This window comes from Mauremys mutica, chromosome 9 (assembly GCF_020497125.1).
Source record: "Mauremys mutica isolate MM-2020 ecotype Southern chromosome 9, ASM2049712v1, whole genome shotgun sequence".
Taxonomy (NCBI): Eukaryota; Metazoa; Chordata; order Testudines; family Geoemydidae; genus Mauremys; species Mauremys mutica.
In genome coordinates this window covers 39,468,295-39,487,892 of record NC_059080.1, presented here as the reverse complement: position 1 = coordinate 39,487,892, position 19,598 = coordinate 39,468,295, and the positions used below count along the sequence as shown (strand labels likewise).

The 19,598-nt window shown below is 44.6% G+C and overlaps 1 protein-coding gene across 2 annotated transcripts in view; it reads left to right on the top strand.

Annotated features, from left to right (window-relative positions):
* Positions 1–10,874: 10,874 nt before the first annotated feature.
* GABRE (gamma-aminobutyric acid type A receptor subunit epsilon) overlaps positions 10,875–19,598 on the top strand; it is a 111,894-nt gene continuing 103,170 nt past the window's right edge. For both annotated transcript variants that reach the window (XM_045029185.1, XM_045029183.1), the window contains exon 1: positions 10,875–10,913. The gene's annotated coding sequence lies outside the window, so the exon portion shown is untranslated. The remainder of the gene's footprint in view (positions 10,914–19,598) is intronic.

Sequence of the window (19,598 nt, the reverse complement as noted above, 5' to 3'; positions counted from 1 at the left end):
GAATTGGTTTATGCTGTTCTGAGTTTGGGTACTTGACAGGTCAAGGATTTCTCATGCTATCTCAGAGCAGATCAATGGATGGTGCAGCCACAAGCCAGAAGCACCTGGATGGGGTGCTCCCCCCTTTGGTCCCATCTCTCATGTGACTCTGAGGTGTCACCTGCCCCTAGATCAAATGCCCTCCCATCTCTCTCTCTCTCTCTCTGTCTCTCTCTCTCAATCTACAGTTTTCAGGGTCTTTTGTGGTTTCCAGCAAGGGGGGAGGACTGAGCATTCATGAAAACTTAAACACTTTATTAATGCCAAAGTAAAACCAATCCTCTCCTTGTGTCAAGCTAAACTGCTCCTGAAGGCGGTTTGGCAAGAGGCCATGGCTCTGTATGATATTGATGGCTTCAAGGCAGAAATATTTAGTATTTGACCTTGTTATTGTTCAGGCAGCCAAGTACTTGGGGGTGGAGGGGAGTTGTGGCTCACAAGCTCGGCGTATTTAAAAGTAAAAACACTTCCTCTCTAGAGCAGGGGAAATGTCCATTTTTATTAAATTCTTTCTTTCTCTGCTACATCTGCATAAAAACAGGGCCAGGAGAGATCTGAGTCCCTCTCAGATCCTCCCCAAATCGCCTGGGGGCAGCAGGAAGCATGGGGATGAGAGAGAACGCATCCGATCTGTATTCGGGGCTCGGTAATGGATTGTTGCCTGGTACCAAGGACACTGCCAGAGGGGCCGCCAAGCACCTGTCAGGAAAATGTACCAATGCAGGGCACAACTTTTACTGACGCTGCCCATTCATTACTGACAGAGGCAGTAGGATGTTGTCAGGAAGGCAGCATGACTTTCAAATGCCCAGCTCACTGAATGCAATTATTCCCTCAAAAATGCAGTTAGCCAAATTGTACGCAGAGCTGGACTATCCGGTAATGCCAGCTAGCCATTCAGAACATGCTTGGGTGGCCACACAAAGCCACAAACCCTTCTCTGGTTGGCATCTATGCCCGAGGGAGAACAGAAATCTTGTTTAATTGCTTCTCTTCATGAGTCCATTCCAGCTAACTACAGCAATCCTGTTCCAATTCCTCTCTTCTTGGAGGGTGGGGGGATTGTCCCCAGGCTCTGTTCCAGCGAGACACAGAAATTCACTTGTGTTTCTTCTCTTCCTGGGGCCTGACGGCAGGGTCTGTTGCAGCTGGGCACAGGAAGTCATTTATGTTCTCCTCCCCGTGGCTTTGCACAGTGTCCATGCCAGGTGGGCACAAACAACACACAAACAAAAACAAAGTTAGCTCCATGAACTAATCAAGCTTTCTCCTGGAGGCTAGGATGGAAGAAAGAGAGAGAGATTGTGATTGCTAAATACTTGGGAGTTTTTCAGACCCTGCGGTGGCAGGCGACATACAAGCACCTAGTATAGACAGATAGGCGCAATATTTTAAGCAATATTTAGAGCAGACCTTGGAAATATTGCATGTGACCAGAAAGGGACACATATATGTGCCTTGCTCTATAGCCACATGCACACAGAGAGCAAGGTAACATGATAGCACAGTATGGTGTCAGTGGTGTCAAGATTTTTTTGGGCTGACCAGCATGACTCAAGAGTGATGAGCAAGACAGGCAAAGCAGCCCATACCACCAGGTATTCTCTCTAGAGACCATGAGTGTGCATGTGTAACACTGCATCCGACGAAGTGGGTATTCACCCACGAAAGCTCATGCTCCAAAACATCTGTTAGTCTATAAGGTGCCCCAGGACTCTTTGCTGCTTTTACTGACAGACCCAGTCATCCGCAGGTAGGATTGAACCGGGGACCTCTGGAGCTTAGTGCATGAGCCTCTACCACATCAGCTAAAAGCCAAGCAGCTATTGGACAGACTCATTTTATCTCTCTCTTTGAGTGGTCTCGGTGCCACTAAATGGGACAGAACACCATACCCAGGAGGTGTGTGGATTACATACTTCCCTTAGTTGAGGAAGCATGTCCTGAGCTTCAGAGACTTCCCAGCTGGAATCCTGTATGAGCCCCTACTTGTAACGCCGACAGACCCCAGTTGTTGGTGGGCGGGATCAAACCTGGGATCTTTGGAGCTTAGTGTATGAGCCTCCACCACATGAGCTAAAAGCCAATTGGCTGTAGAACAGACTCATTTTAGCTCTCTCTTTAAGTGGTCTCGGTGCCACTAGCTGGGACAGAGCACCACACCCAGGAGGTGTGTAGATTACACATGCACTTGGTCCACTCCTGGCCCCTTTACTGTAGGAGTCAACCCCAGTCTGCAGGCCCAGCTGCTTTCAGTTCTATTATTGTTTTTGAAATCTGCCCTGCTCCATGTTTACCTTATTTCCTGTCCCTTTCTGCCTCTCAAGCTTCTATTCTCTATCTTTTCAGCTTCTTCTTTTCCTCATTTCCTACTTGTTCCTTCTCTTGCTCTCCACTTCCATTCAGTCCCTCCGCTACTATCTTCCCACTCATTAATTCATTCTCTTCCTCACCCACACCCAGTCATCTCCACCCACCCAGCCACACACCCAGTAGGCCAGTCACCCAGCCTCACATTCAGTCACCCAGGCTTCTCTGTATCCCTGGAGACAAAGTGGTCTTGCAGCCTGACTGCTGAGGGAAGCATGGGAGGGGGCCTGGAGACCTGAGGAGAAGATGCTTCTACAGTGGGGTGGGAGAGAGTGCCCCAAGCTGCTCCAGCAGACAGTGCCAGGAGCAAATCAAGCTTCCAGCACCATCAAAGAGCTGGGGTGTGAGCAGTTCTGGCTGTGGCCAAAATGGGGTGCTGCTATGCAAAAGTTCAGTAAAGCTAGCACCCTGCAGCCATAGGTGAAAGCACACTAGTCCTTTCACCAGACAGCTGCTGGCCAAGTGGGCTGATGCCTATTTGTCTGGTTCTCCAAACTGAACCTGCATACTAATTATAACTGGGGCCATTGCAGGTTAAGCATTTGGGGTCTGGCTCTTCTGGGGCAAGACTATTATACAGTATAAGCCAAAGACAGGTTGTGGTGATACCCACCTGAATGTATAAGATGGACATCACATAGCTGTTCCAGTGTACGTTAACAACAGTGGATCCTCTTGCAGTGGTGGCCTGGTTTAACTCCCTCACTTCTTTTCTCTGGCTTCTCTGTCCACACTCCAGCTGCATTGTCAGCTGCCACAGTCTCTCATGTTCTATCACAGGACAGCAGAACGTTTTATACTACTACTAGTTATTGAGGGGAATCACTGTATGATATATTTAGAAAGCCAAGAACATCACCAGTCACAAACAAATCAGGTTCAGTGCTGTCTTCAGACACATGTGCAACGTCCTTTGACGTCAATAGTAATGGTGCATGTCCTGGTATAGAAAGTCTAAACCCTTAAATAAGGACTGGATCCTGCACTGGTGCTGATGTTTCATCACCAGAAATACCATGAAAGCCAATATTGGTGAAGTGGGACTTTCACACAAACCTAAGGGAAGAGATGTTCTCTGTCAAACAACTTTTTAAGTACCATTTAGCACTCATTACCTACCAATGTGAAGAAACTTTTGTACCTGGCTCTAAGGATCCCTTCTACCTAGTAGAGTGAGCTAGCACAATGCTCGATCCAATATGCATTGACATCACCAGAAAGACTCCTACTGACTTATTGGATACAGCCTTTACTCAATGCTGTTTAAAGGGACAGTCAACTTGAAAACCCCAATTCTGTCTGAATATTGGCTTATTTTGTACATTTGGCCCTTTGGCCCAAATCCTTCAAGCTATTTAGGCACCAAGCTCCCTTTGATTTCAATAGGAGTTAGGTGCCTAAATACTGTAGGATCTGTGACTTTCTGCATTCCCCTCTATAATCAGCCAGTTTTCCCCGTTGCTTTTCATGCAGCAACAAGAAAGCGGGCAGGGGACATTAAAAATAATAACAATTTGGTTGTAACAACCCCAAACCTGGGAGTCGGATCATGGAAGAGGGGTAGTTTTCATCACATTTCTTTTAATGGACTAGATTTCAAGTTGAAGGTGTCCCTTTAATTAAACAGATGAGGTAGTATTTTCAAATCGTCCTATTGTCCTGTCATGTGACAACAAATCATTTAGACTCTCGCTGCCCATTGGCCCTTTGAGCACCATAAGCCAATATCTGACTTCAAGATGGCAGCACCAGCCATTTCTTTAGCTGCAGCATTGGTGCTGATCACAGATGTTAGTAATGTTTCATGAGCAAAATGCCAAGGCAGTCCATCGCAATGAAAAACACTCTGCAACAAAACACCAGAGACAGCCTCGTTCTGCTGCCTCAGGTTGAATCTGCTCCCATGTTGCCTCTTCTGTTTCCCATCTTGTAAGACTGTCTTTACTCCACTATGGGAAAGAACTTAGCGAGCAGCAGTTTAATGCATGACAATCCTCTTATTACTCCTAAGAGTGCAGCTGTAAATAATTAACGACTCGAGAAATAGAGTTTTTTTTTTAAATTGTTGACTTTATTTTCTTTCTTGACTGGCTATTAACGACCTTCTTAAAGGATTTCTTATGGAAACTGTGATCTCTCTCTCTCTCTCTCTCTCTCTCAGTCTCTGAGATGTGTGTTTCGAATGCTTTTTGGTGCAATGTTTAATGCTGTTTGTATTTCTGAAGTGTAATTTTCAACCTTTCCTGGAAACCTAATTCGCCCGGTTTTAATTGGTGGGGCTCAGAGTCCTGCGATTTTTTGCAGCTTTTAGCTTTTTTGATAAGTTAAAGCAAGGAAAAATGTTAAGCAAGTAAATAAAACACAACAAACTTCTGAAGAGAGATTTGAAACAGAAACTGGATGACGGAGACCAGTGATCTGAGTGGATGAGGAAGATTCTTCCAACCCAAGTATTAATCTCCTGCTATACTACATCAGATGGGACTGTACAATCTCTTCACTGAATTAGATCATCCGCCATCCGCTCTACATACTCTCTCAAACTCCAACTGAAACAAATAAATAAAAATTCATATTTTAACAAATTCTGAGCACTTATTTTCTTCAAGCAGAATGTGCTGAGTTCCAAAGGGGAGTTGATGTGTTAGGGAGTGGTGAGCAGGGAGGTGGTGTTCAAAGCCTGGAGTTGATGTGTTAGGGAGTGGTGAGCAGGGAGGTGGTGTTCACCGTATGCAAGAAGTTGTCCCATTGACAGAGCGTAGTAAATATATTACCCATTTAAAAAGAAACATTCCATAGAAAATAAAATATCTTGAAACCACTGCAGGATTTTTTTAACAGGCACCGTAGTGTTATGATGTAAAAATCACAGATATGACTACAGTAAATGCCTTCGTTCAACTACAAGCTACGTACTCGATGCAGAAATCCCCGGGTGAAATTCAGTGGGCCATGCTATGCAAAGGTCACACTAGATATTCATAATGGTCCTTTCTGACTCAAAAAATGTATAAAATCCAACCTATTTCTTGCTAGGCAGCGCCGGAACAGAAGAAAGAGGGGGCAGAATTGTATTGCACCAAACCCAGCAATGCATAGAAGGTTGACTACACTGGAGAATATTAGCTGGCATGATAGCTGGGAACATGCTATTGACTGCTTTACAAGCTAAATGTGATGATATCTTTAGTCTGCATAAAACACATTTTTTTAGCGTGGTAACCTATAAATCTTTAATAACAAAGCATTATTTCTACCGGACTAAATTCTTTAGGGCATGTATAACATTATTATGGTTAAAATATTTAAGTCTTTAGCTAGATAGATTAGGTTAGATGAAATCACCCACCCCAGAGAGTCTGGCCCTCACAACATGTACTTTTCCCTCAGCATGCAGCTAGTGATAAATGGCACATGGGTTTTTACTAAGAAAATACTGTTTTCAGTAAGTGAAAGATTGCAGTAAAACACAGCATGGAAATGACAATAATGCGGGCAATTGTTCTCAAAAACATTTTGTTTTAGGGTGGGAGAGGAGCCAATATTTTTTAGGAAAAAAATTAGTGTGCAAAATCATTTTAACCAGCTCTACTATAGAGGGTCTGTGGAGAGAGGAGCGAAACACCATTCTCCCTCCCTGGATTTCCTTGCATGCCATCTGGATGCTGCACCGGGGCTTGCTGGCGGGACAATATCTCCAAACATATTGCAACCTTGAATGAAAAGTTATGGTTTGAATTTGCAGTATTCAGCTCAGTCCACCCTCTTGTTCCAAGATTCAGATGACATAGGAGAATAAGGGACGGTCAGGCTCACAGCTGCTGTGGCAGATGGATGGTGAACATGGCCTTTGGACTTGGGGGCTCATATGTTTATTCCTGAAGAAGGAGTGTGAAAGAAAGAAAGAAAGAAAGAAAGAAAGAAAGAAAAATTAGGCTGCTGTAACCTGAAGTCCTTACGCGTTTGTTACTCAGCTTTTATTTAGCCAAAACTCCACAGGGTTGGGCTAAGTGTGGGAAGATCTTTCTAATTCTGAAGGCAAAAATACACTGATGAAAAGAAGTTCGCTATAGTGTTGCTTATTTATTTGAATTTGGGGAATAAGGAATAAAGAGGGACAGATGATATTGTCCAAAGAAGTGAAGTACTAATGAAAGTAAATAGAGCCAGGAGAATTCAGCAGGAAAAGGCATAGCAGGAGAGAGTGTTAATTGCACTGGTAGAGCAGGTGCTTAGATACAGGCTTATTAGAAACAACAGATAATGTTATTACTTATTTGTATTATAGGAATGACAAGAGACTCCAATCAAAACTGAGGCCTGTAATAGGATACATTAGTCCTTTAAGGCCAGAGAACAAATCAGGAATTCCGGAGCAGATGAGTACCTACTGAATGGCAGGGACAGATGCTAGAGACAGGAAGTGGTTCCAGGATAATAGTTAGTGTCTGAGGATAAACCCCAGGCTACTGCTTCTTTAAGGGTTCAGGATAGGGAGCCTTGTAGTGTAGAGTGGGACATGGCTCCCATCTCTCCCAGCCAATCAGGACAAGCTCTGGAAAAGAGGGCAGCCTATAAATCTGCCTCTTCCCTCATAGGAGAGAGCCATTAGCAGGAGAAGGACTGCTTGCTTGCAGACTTCCCCCTGCCCAGGGGAGAAAGGACTGAGATGGTTTAACTTGATCCCTAAGTGGTGAAGGAAGGCTGGAAGACTGTGCCCTAGCAGAGATGCCTGGGAGGAAAGTACTTTTGTTATGTAGGTTTTCTATGGTGTTCTGTTTGTTTCACAAGCCTTTGCTGCCAGTCTGGGTGGAACCAGGTGAGGGCAATTTAAAGGGGCCTGCTGGGATAAGCCAGCAGAAGGGCTACAGCCTACAACAAGACCCCATTGTGTAGTGAGCTGACTTAGCGCCAAAGAGTTTACAGTCCAGCTACACAAGCCAGACAAAGGGCAGGAGAAAGGAACGCATAGAGAGATGTGGGAAGAACCTTAAATTTGAATGGCGGGTATGTTGCAATTTAAATCTTACTTATGTTGGCCTGATGTATTAATTGAAATGGCAGAGGGAGTAGCAGAAAAGGAACTGGATGCAATGAATGTTATGAGAAGATCCTGAAGTATTGGCGATTTGAGACTAGTCGTGTTGGCAGAGCTAAGCGGAAAAGCTAGCCTGGCACATTTTGGAAGGTGCTGAGCAACTCTAAGGAGGTATAGAGCATTGCCTGCACTATGCTTGATTCTAATCAGTATCAGCCTCTTTGCTTTCACAAGTACCAAAAAATGCACTCAGCTCATCACAGATAGTAGCCACAAGAATGTACTGGGCTCTGGGATATTGTTTGCTAGAATTTAAAAGAAGATTGCATCTGGACTGATCAGTACTGCATTCTCAATGCTCCCATCGGGACCAGCATTTCCAATCACAGACTCTATGAATTGTCAATTGTGTTCAAAAATAAGACCCTGATTATAATCAGCATTGCTGAGCCTGCTGTGGCTGATAGCCATGTTGCAAAAGTGACCTGGTGTGTGTCACTGACTGGGCAGGTAAGTCAACCTCTCTGTTTCCATCGCTGCTTAAAGAGATGGACTGCTTTTAAAGGAACGTGGCAGCTGGGTTTTTTTCTTTTAATTTGCTAGTGTGTCTCATGAAGCCCACTTAAATTAATTGTTATGGGACTTATTTTTTATTAATTCTTCATAATTTCACGGATGGCAGGTTGTAGTCTTTATTGAAACCCAATTGGGGAATTTCATGCCTTTGAACAAGAAACAAATATTGTTCATTTAAACTGGAGGTGTCAAAAAATCTTAGATGACCCTCCCCCCTTCCCACCCCACCCCCTCATTTTCACACTTAGCTAAAATTAAGGAAGTAAATTCCACCCTTGTAAATCCTGAGAAGAATAGGAAGCAGGGCAGATTCTCCTCCTACAAGCATAGTTTCCCTAGACTGCCCCTGGTTCTCAATAGGCTGGCTTCTCAGCTATGATTAGTCCCCTTGACACCACTCAGGCAGTGTGATATGGCCTGACTGTAAGCAGAAATGGTTCCCTAAGAAACACTCCTCTACAGAGAACCTACCTTCTAAGTGTAGAATAGGCAGAAGGACCTACTCACAGGCCCCAGGTTAGGGAGTGGATCACGGGTATGCCAAATATGTTGCTGGATTGCACTGCACTATGGCTATTCTCTGCTTTCCAGGGCTCATAGGAAACTCACACTGGAGCTTAGTTAGATCACTACATGGCCCTAGGATACAGGGAATGCAAAGACTTAAAGCCACCTTTATTTTCTACACACACACCCTGGTATCTACCACAAGAACAGGAATGGAGTAAGCAAGACTCAGCCTCAGTGTCTGCCCAGTTTAGTACAGAACTGGCTGTGGGAGTTAAAGGCAGCATAGACCACTCTCCTGCCAGTGTGATCCAGGTCAATCCAGGTCTGTTTTGGTCATGCCCAGAATTCTTTTCTCATCGGATGGTATGTGATGGCCCATGCCTGACACAAGCAGCTGTCTCAGTCCCTCTCTTAGCAGTTTCTACACAGAAAAGGAGTGTGTGGGCTGCAGGGTCCTGGAGGGAGTTTGAGTGCGGGAGGAGACTCCAGGCTGGAGCAGGGGGTTATGGTGCGGGATTCCAGTGGCGCTTACCATGGCTCAGAGAAAGCTGCCACCAAGTCCCTGCAGCCCCTAGGCCAGGAAGGCTCCACACGCTGTCCTCCACCTGCAAGTGCCCCCATTGGTCATGGTTCACAGCCAATGGGAGCTGTGGAGCTGGCACTCAGGGCAGGAGCAGTGTGCAGAGCCAGCCTGGCTGCCCATGCGCCTAGGGGTCTCAGGCCATGCCAGTCACTTCCGGGAGCCGCACAGAGCTAGGGCAGGCAGGGAGAGTGCCTTAGCTGTGGGCCCCCGCTGTGCCATCGACTGGACTTTTAACTGCCCATTTGGCGGTGCCGATCAGAGCCACCAGGGTCTCTTTTTGACCAGGTGTTCTGGTCAAAAAACGGATGCCTGGCAACCCTACTGCTGAGGAATAAGTGGATCCGTGAACAAACCCCTTTTATCATGACTAGAATTCTCCCAACCAGATGAAATTGTTTATGTATTAATGTTTGGGGATAGGTAGTAAAGGAGCACTATATAGATCATTATAAGTGTCATTGTGACATCTCTCTAATCACATGTAGCATTATGAATTCACTGCCAGAGTTGGTCACTGCTAGAAGCAGATACTGGCCTTGATGGGCCAATCATCTGAACCGGTATCACAAACCCTCTGTTCCTATCACTGGTCTGATCTGAAAGCTGGTACTGCATTAAGCATATTGCAATTGGCAACAGCCTGGTACCCTTTTGGTTAAGGGGAAGACCATCCTTTTGGTATAAGCTCCTGGCTTTGCAAAAGGTTCCTCAGTGCCCTCCTCTCCACAACAGCTTCCCACTACTCCTGTGCAAACCTCAGATAGTTTGCATCAGGTCCAAGAGTTTGAAACAAAATTTCACCAGGGAGCCCAAGTTCTAAGGCTTTAAGCTCAGCTGTTGCTGCCAGGGCTTCCAGCTCTATGGCAAGGATCCTGGAAGTCCTTGGGTCCTTGATGCTGGGGCAGTCTGGATGGCTGGGCCTTCCTGGAGCTGTGGTCCCTGGAAGACCATAGAGCCCCGATAATGAGGCAGTCTGCCAGGTAGATTGCCATGGAGCTGGGTGGATGAACTGGCAGATAGGTTTCAAAATCCATCCATCTTTCATCAGATCTAATTTGGCAAATTCCTGCAAAACATTTTGAATGTGATGAATCGGCATTTTCCAATGTCCAACCAGCTCTGCCATTCACTGAAGATACACCAGAGTTCATTATCTGAGGATCTGGCCCATCCTGTATGTTTGATCTGTCTGTGCAGGGACTATGTCATGATGTGGGTTGCAATACAGAACATCTGCCCTAATGCTCTTTGATCCAACACAGAATCCACAAAGAGCAGAGCTGTAAAGTGAGATTCTGAGACATGCCAAAAAAACTGCTACCAGATCATGTTGGGAGTCATATTTACAAACTTTGGATCCATTAACGTGAGAACAATTGCATGCTTAATTTGGACTCAGATTGTGCACACAAATTGGGTAAGTGGACTAATTTTTGCCTGCAATTGTATTAATTAGGTGAGCCCAAATTTGATCAAAGTCAGACCTATTCTCTTTTTATACATATGAAGAAGTTTAGAGTTTGTTTTTTATTTAATGGCCTTTTATATATTTTTATAGGTTAGCGATTGTTGTTTTATGACATTTTACTTCCTTTGCTAATTTTAGAGCATAATTGTTGGCCTGCATCACTGGGCTTTTTGTAGTTCTGTTGTCTATGGAGATGGTTTGCGCAATTTGGTTGAAGTACAGCTAATAGTGACATCATTTGAAAACAAATAATTAATTCGACCAGTTGGAGAGTGGGCTTTGTTGTCATGGTAACCTTCTTGGTATTGAGGCTCACACAAAGAGGACAGGTAAGTGTTTTGAAATTGCCTTCACTTGACATATTTCAGCATGGTTTCAAAGTCTAAGGACAATTTCAGCAAATGAAATTTCAAATGTCCCACTGAAATACTTTATACACTAAATTGCTTTCTTGCCTGAAGGAGATGGAATGAAATTTGGATGGAGAGAGTGCTTTTCATAGTCAAGGTATCCTAAAACACTTACAAGGCAAACTGAGCTAAACACACACACTGCCTTTTAGATTAGAATTGGGTTTCCCGACTGGGGATATTGGTCATTCCACCAGCATTATCCCCTGTCACACCAAAGAGAATTTCTGTCAGCTTGGTAGCAAGTTGACCAAAAAGCTTTCTCTCCCCCTACCCCCAAAGTTTCAATTAATGAATCATAAAATAGCAAGGAGAAAAGGCATTTTTAAAAAGGCCAATCAACATTCAGCAAGTCAACTGAAGAGCCTAAGAACTGTACTTGCATGTGAATGCGCATTTTTCTGATTGGCTTCAGCATATTAAGGGTAGTAGGACCTGATGGTATCACACTCACCATCTGTGATTCCATTCAAATGTTGCCTTCAAAACACACCAGACCGTGCACAGATTGGGATCTAGACCCACATTTTTGCACCTTGGGCCCATCTTTATTGCTGTGGACTTTTAAGGCTAGACACCTAAATCCAAATTCAGGCAGCGAAGTGGCCTGATGCTGAACATACACAGCTCCTGTGAGAATCTAGACTAGGTGTCATCCGGTCCAGAAAGAGGAATATACGGCCTTTCTGAACTGGAGTCTGACTTGGAATCATAGGGACAGGTCCATGCCTTATGGATTCACAAGTGAGCATTCCCCACCCTAAAATGAAAAATCACTGGGGTGCAGAACTGAGATTCCCAGTTTGGATGCAAAAAACAGATGAAACTCTACAGTTTCAATTACTTTTCAGTTTGAACCCAGACCCCAAAATGAAATTCAGCCCCAGCCCCAAGAGAAAGTTCCCACAGACTCCTGCAGAATGAAATGCAGAGTTCCACACAATCCCAAGAATCAGATGCTGCAAAGACTTTAGTCAATGGAACTAAATAAGTCAATGGGAGGCAGTGTTGCCTTGTGGATTGAGAACTGAACTAGAACACAGAACCGGGTGACCTTGGGCAAGTGATTTCAGTTTTCTGTGCCTCAGTTTGGCGATCTGTAAAATGAGGATGATACTGAACTCCTTTGTAAAGTGCTTTGAGGTCTAAGAACATAACATAAGAACAGCCATACTGGGTCAGACCAAAGGTCCATCTAGGCCAGTATCCTGTCTTCCAACAGTGGCCAATGCCAGATGATCCAGAAGGAATGAACAGAACAGGTAACCATCAAGTGATCCATTCCCTGTCACTCATTCCCAGCTTCTGGCAAACAGAGGCTAGGGACACCATCCCTGCCCATCCTGGCTAATAGGCATGGATGAACCTATCCTCCATGAATGTATCTAGTTCTTTTTTGAACCCTGTTATAGCCTTGGCCTTCACAACATCCTCTGGCAAAGCGTTCCACAGGTTGAGTTACGGATGTAAAGTGCTATATAAGAGCTAGATATGATTATTATTCATTGTGCATAAAGTTAAGCATACATTTAAGTCTTTGTAGGAGCAAGATCTAGTGCTCAACCTTTTGGGCTGATGCCTTCCTAAAATATCCTGGCTCTTCCTTTAGCCTCATTTTGGGGACTAGTTTTTGGAAACACCATAGTCAAAGAGGTGCTTATCACTTTCTCACATAAAGGAAACTTTATTTTCTTAAAGGCACTTATAAAAGGAAGCCTATTTCAGTTCAGCTGCAACTAGCATTGGGGTGGGGAATAACAAAGGGAAACCCAGCTGAGCCAGTAAAAATAAACCGACCAGGTGGTGATTTATCGAACCCTGTAATCAGACAGCACTGTGAAACTGGGGCACCCAGCAGAGAGCAATTAGTGCGGCGCCTGAGGAAATGTAGCCTTGGGACACTAAAAAAAAAGACATGGGGAATGAATGGCAATGCAGCCTACTCGCCTCGTGTTTGAAGCAGGACAGGGAGAGATGGAATTCCAGTTGTACACTATTCTACCCATTCTATTTAGCATGTAAATAGAAGCTTAGAAAAGAGATGACTAAGGAGGGATATGATGGAGATCTATAAAATCATGACTGGTGTGGAGACAGTGATTAAGAAAGTGTTATTTATCCCTTCGCATAACACAAGAACCAGGGGTCACCCAATAAAATTAACAGTCAGCAGGTTTAAAATAAACATAATGAAGTACTTCTTCACACAATGCACAGTCAACCTGTGGAACTCATTGCCAGGGGATGTTGTGAAGTATAACGGGGTTCAATCAAGAATTGGATAAGTTCATGGAGGATATGGCCACCAGTGGCTATTAGCTGCCAGATGGTCTGACCCAGTGTGCCCATTCATGTTCTGAAGCTTTCAGCCAAGATTGATCCCAACTGGGTGCCTAAAGTTTAATTCTTACATCCATAGTTAGGTGTCTATATCAACTGTTTGATCTTCAAAACTGCTGAGCATACAGCACCTCCCTGAAGTCAATGGGAGTTGCTGGGTACTAAACACCTTTGAAAACCAAGCCACTCTGTAAGATGCCTTCAGGTGGCATTTGCAAAACTGCTCAGCCTTGGCCTAACTGCCATGGCAGTTGGCATGGCTTTCATGGAAGACAGCTGCAGCAGCCATTTAAGTGGGAGCAGAGTTAGACCAACACTGGGCATTTTGGAAAATCCCACTTGACACGTGGGTTTAAGAGTCTAATTTTAGGCACCACGGTTTGAAAAGCTTTAGCCTTGTCTTTTACCAGGGGGATATCTTCAGAAACATCCATGGGATTTAGGAGTGCAAATTCCAGTGACTTTCAGTGGGACTGGTGCACCTAAATCCCTGGAAAGGAGGGAGGAGAGACTTTCTTACAAGTCAGGGGTTCTGCTGCAGCTCTTCGCACTAACACCGCCAGGTTGCTGCTCTAGTTCCCTTTTATTTTACAATTTTCTGAGGTAAATTTTCAATATTATGTAAATGAGAGTCCAGTGGTGAGGACTGGAGGCAGGAATAGACAGGTGCTGTGCAAGATTCCTCTGTGTAGCTCTGAAAATGAACCTCAGCCTTGACCCCCAGCCCCCCTGCTATTCTGGTACTGGCCGCTAATGAACCTGCCTCCACCTCAGATAATGAATTCCCATCCACATTAGCAACACCTCAGCTATCCTGATCCTAGCTCCCCATGCCCTGTTTTGGAGTGGGGGAGGGGAAGAGAACCTCCATCTTGATCTGAAGCTCTTACTGTTCCACTCCTAGTATTCTTCTGACCAGAGACAGGCAGTTATGCCAGACAAAGTGGTAGTTTTACTGATGTAGGTAAGTATTTCTCCAGAGCACTGAACTTGTTTTACTAGCAATCAAGACAGACCGTCAGGGACAAGACATGAGTGTAGAAGCTCTCACTGTGCCTCAAGCACACCATTAAAGCTACACATTGCTCCATGGATATACACATTTTTACGCACAGCAGAATTAAATACAAAGAACTTCCCAACAATCTGTCTAATGCAAGGTGCGGATTGTGAAATCAAGGACTTTAAATGTCAGTATATGTTGACACCTCCCTCTACCCCCCACTGTTAGCTTATCTACATGGCATCTGGCTCATATTGTCTATTTTTGGCTTTCCTTGTAAATGCTATAGCTGGTCAAAAGGTTAAAAAGCAAAAAACCAAAAACCCTGATTCATGAATATTTTACAAATAAAAGCACATAAATCTCAATGTAACCCACAGCATTCTGGGGTGTAAATATGGGAAGGAACCATGGAAGGATATGAAATTCTTGTTATTATTTTAGGGGGCTCGATGTACTTGCAATCTTGCCAAAGCCAGGCAGGATGACTCTCGCAACAAATTTTTTCATGGCCCCAGAGTGTGGCCACCAACTCTTGCTGGTGGCCGCACTGACACGTTGCCTATAATTTATTTTTCCTAAAGTTAATAAAGCAATATGCACATATATACATCTAAATAATTGAAATTTATTTATGTAAAGTTTGGGAGGATGGGGAGTTGGCAGACTCAGTAATAAAAATCATGCAGTTATCTCTATTCTTCACTGGACCTAACAGAATAGAAACACAAATTAGGTGTTTTGCACGTTCTTGTCTTTTTTATGATTGTTTCTTTTGCTTTTTTGGTAAAAATGGTTGTAAAACAATTCTGAAGTAAATTAAAAAATGCTTTGACATAATAGAAGTCCAAATAATAATGAAAAAAGATATCTGAGTGACTTGGGTCTGGGGCGGGGAAGGGAGGAGATGCACAGCTGCAGTTGGCCCGGGGCTCCTCCAGACAAGGGCCGGGGTGGGCTCTGGGCTTTGTCCAGCCTGGAGCTCCTCTGGCCGTGGTGTAGGGGAAGCTTGGGAGCTTCTCTGGGTGGAGGGTTTGTGGCTTCAGGCGCAGGGGGTCTTGGGGCTCCAGCTTCTGGAGGGGGAGCATGGGCAGAAGGGGTGGAGTCAGGGGCTAGCCTCCCCAAAGGGGGGCTCCATCTGCTGCCCATGTGCCCTCCACTCACCTCCTGACCCCCCCGCCCACCTCCTGTGTCCCTCCTCACTCCCCCACCCTCCACTCGCCTCCTCACTCCCCTGCCACAGACACCTCCCTGCCCGCCTCACCACTCCCCCGCTCGCAGCCAGACCCCTCTGCCCACCTCGTCACCTTTCTGCTCGCCACTCCCCTTCTTACTCTGCCACCAGGACCCCCCCCCGCACTCGCCTCACCGCTTGCCTCCTCACCCACACCCACCCATCTGCTGCTCGCCTCCTCACTCCCCCGCTCGCAGCCAGACCCCCATCAGCCCTCCTCACCCTGCTGCTGGCTCTCTGGTCTCCTCCTCACCCCCCACCTTCCGGTGCTTGCCTCACCGCTCGCCTCTTCACACACACCCCGGCTCACCTCCTCACTCCCCGCAGCCAGCTCCCCTTTTCCGCTCACCTCCTCACCCTGCTGCTGGCTCCTTGCTCTTCTGCCAGGGCCTCCCCCTGCCCACTGCTTGCCTTGCCGCTCTCCTTCTCACCCATTCCTCGCCGCCTCACCTTGCTCCTGAAGCATTATGTGTCCCACCTGTGTCTCCAGAGAGGTGGCGCATGCAGGAGCAAGGGGGATGAACGGGAGGGGCTGATGCTTCCCCGCTCCCCCGCACTGCCCAGAGAAACCCCATGGTGGCCACATGTGAAACGGTGGGCTAGTGTCACCCAGAAACTGGGTATGGTGGCTGTTAGGCATGCGCATTAGCTGCTTGCAGCTACTCAGGTGATTTCCATTGTGGGCAGGCAGTCTGGCAGGACATACTCAGAGTCACCCACTAAGGGAGGAACCAATGGGAACTCAAGGGGAGGAGTTTATAAAGAAGAGGAGTGGGGGATAGAATGGAGAAGGAGGACTCAGGGCTCAGTAGTGAAGCAGCACAGGAACCAGGAGGGTTTGCTGTAAAGATTGTATTCTAGAGACCGTGCCAGTGTATTGCATTTAGACTGCAGGCTCTCTCACCTCACTGGAGAAAAAGATTGCTAGAATTGCCGCAGGCTGTGCAAATGCAGGCTGACATTGCAGAGACTCAATGGGAGTTAGAATGAGGCTGTGGGACTGTCACTTGTTTCCCAGACATTGAGGAGTTGGTGTGCCCTACAGAGGGATTGGACACCATTTCACAATGTCTCAGAAGCTCAAATCTCCCAGAGAAGAGACCAAAGGAAGTGTATTTGTGCATGCATAATTATATTTCTCATTTGAACTATGAGAATAACAAGTAGTAAAAACCCCTGAAATTGATGTCTTCATATGGGAAGGATTAGCAAGGGAAGCTGCCTTATTGAGGTCAGAACATGTAGGGATAAAGTGAGAAAGGCCAAAAGCCATGTGGAGTTGGACCTTGCAAAGGGAATTAAAACCAATAGTAAAAGGTTCTATAGCCATATAAATAAGAAGAAAACAAAGAAAGAAGTGGGATCACTAAACACTGAGGATGGAGTGGAGGTTAAGGATAATCTAGGCATGGCCCAATATCTAAACAATACTTTGCCTCAGTCTTTAATGAGGCTAATGAGGAGCATAAAGATAATGGTAGGATGACAAATGGGAAGGAGGATATGGAGGTAGATATCACCACATCTGAGGTTGAAGCCAAACTCGAACAGCTTAATGGGACTAAATTGGAGGGCCCAGATAATCTTCATCCAAGAATATTAAAGGAACTGGCACATGAAATTGCAAGCCCATTAGCAAGAATTTTTAATGAATCAGTAAAGTCAGGGGTTGTACCATATGACTGGAGAATTGCTAACATAGTTCCTATTTTTAAGAAAGAGGAAAAAAAGTGATCCGAGTAACTATAGGCCTCTTAGTTTGATATCTGTAGTATGCAAGGTCTTGGAAAAAATTTTGAAGGAGAAAGTAGTTAAAGACATTGAGGTCAATGGTAATTGGGACAAAATACAACATGATTTTACAAAAGGTAGATCGTGCCAAACCAACCTGATTTCCTTCTTTGAGAAGGTAACAGATTTTTTTAGACAAAGGAAACACAGTGGATCTAATTTACCTCGATTTCAGTAAGGCATTTGATATGGTTCCACATAGGGAATTATTAGCTAAATTGGAAAAGATGGGGATCAACATGAAAACTGAAAGGTGGATAAGGAACTGGTTAAAGGGGAGACTACAATGGGTCATACTGAAAGGTGAACTGTCAGGCTGGAAGGAAGTTACTAGTGAAGTTCCTCAGGGATCGGTTTTGGGACCAATCTTACTTAATCTTTTTATTACTGACCTTGGCACAAAAAGTGGGAATGTGTTAATAAAGTTTGCAGATGACACAAAGCTGGGAGGTATTGCCAATACAGAGAAGGACTAGGATATCATACAGGAAGATCTGGATGACCTTGTAAACTGGAGCAATAGTAATAGGATTAAATTTAATAGTGAAAAGTGCAAGGTCATGCATTTAGGGATTAATAACAAGAATTTGGGTTATAAAATGGGGACACATCAGTTGGAAGTAACAGAGGAGGAGAAGGATCTCGGAGTATTGGTTGATCACAGGATGACTATGAGCCACCAATGTGATATGGCCGTTAAAAATGCTAATGCGGTCTTGGGATGCATCAGGCGAGGTACTTCTAGTAAAGATAAGGAGGTGTTAGTACCATTATACAAGGCACTGGTGAGACCTCATCTGGGATACTATGTGCAATTCTGGTCTCCCATGTTTAAGAAGGATGAATTCAAACTGGAACAGGTACAGAGAAGGGCTACTAGGATGAGCTGAGGAATGGAAAACCTGTCTTATGAAAGGAGACTCAAAGAGCTTGGCTTGTTTAGCCTAACCAAAAGAAGACAGAAGGGAGATATGATTGCTCTTTATAAATATATCAGAGGGATAAATATCAGGGAGGGAGAGGAATTATTTAAGCTTAGTACCAATGTGGACACAAGAACAAATGGATATAAACTGGACATTAGGAAGTTTAGACTTGAAATTAGATGAAGGTTTCTAACCATTAGAGGAGTGAAGTTCTGGAACAACCTTCCAAGGGGAGTAGTGGGGGCAAAAGACATATCTGGCTTCAAGACTAAGCTTGATAAGTTTATGGAGGGGATGGTATGATGGGATAGCCTAATTTTGGCAATTAATTGATCTTTGATCAGCAGGTAAGTATGCCCAGTGGTCTGGGATGGGATGTTAGATGGGGTGGGATCTGAGTTACTACAGAGAATTCTTTCCTGGGTGTCTGGCTGGTGAGTCTTGCCCACATGCTCAGGGTTTAACTGATTGCCATATTTGAGGTTGGGAAGGAATTTTCCTCCAGGGCAGATTGGCAGAGACCCTGGAGGTTTTTTGCCTTCCTCTGCAGCATGGGGCATGGGTCACTTGCTGGAGGATTCTCTGCACCATGAGGTCTTTAAACCACAATTTGAGGACTTCAATAACTTCAATAACATAGGTTAGGGGTTTGTTACAGGAGTGGGTGGGTGATGATCATACTAGATGATCATAATGGTCCCTTCTGACCTTAAAGTCTTTGAGTCTATGAGAAGAGTCAGTTGATAATATTCACAGTTGTTTCAATGGTTATAAGTAAACTGCTATATATAGATGTTTTCCTTGTAGATATTTGTGTCATTCTCCTATTAGAGATTTAATTCTGTATAATATATACACCGTATCTTGTGATGGAATCTAGGAGCTCAACCTATTTAGCTTAACACAGAGAAGATGAAGGGGTGACTTGATCACAATCTAGACGTACCTACATGAGGAATTAATATTTGATAATGGGCTCTTCAATCTAGCAGGCATAGATATAACAAGATCCAATAGCTGGAAGTTGAAGCTAGACAAATTCAGACTGGAAGTAATGAGTAAAGTTTTAACACTGATGATAATGAACCAATGGAACGATTTACCAAGGGTTATGATGGATTTTCTAGCACTGGCAATTTTTAAATCAAGATTGGCTCTTTTTCTGAAAGAGCTTCTCATTCAAACACATTAATATGACATGTACTAGACAGGTGGTCAGATTTTACAATCACATTGTTCCCTTCTGGCTTTGTAATCTATTAATCTATATATCAAAGTCATGAGAAGATTAAACCACAGTAAACTGAGGT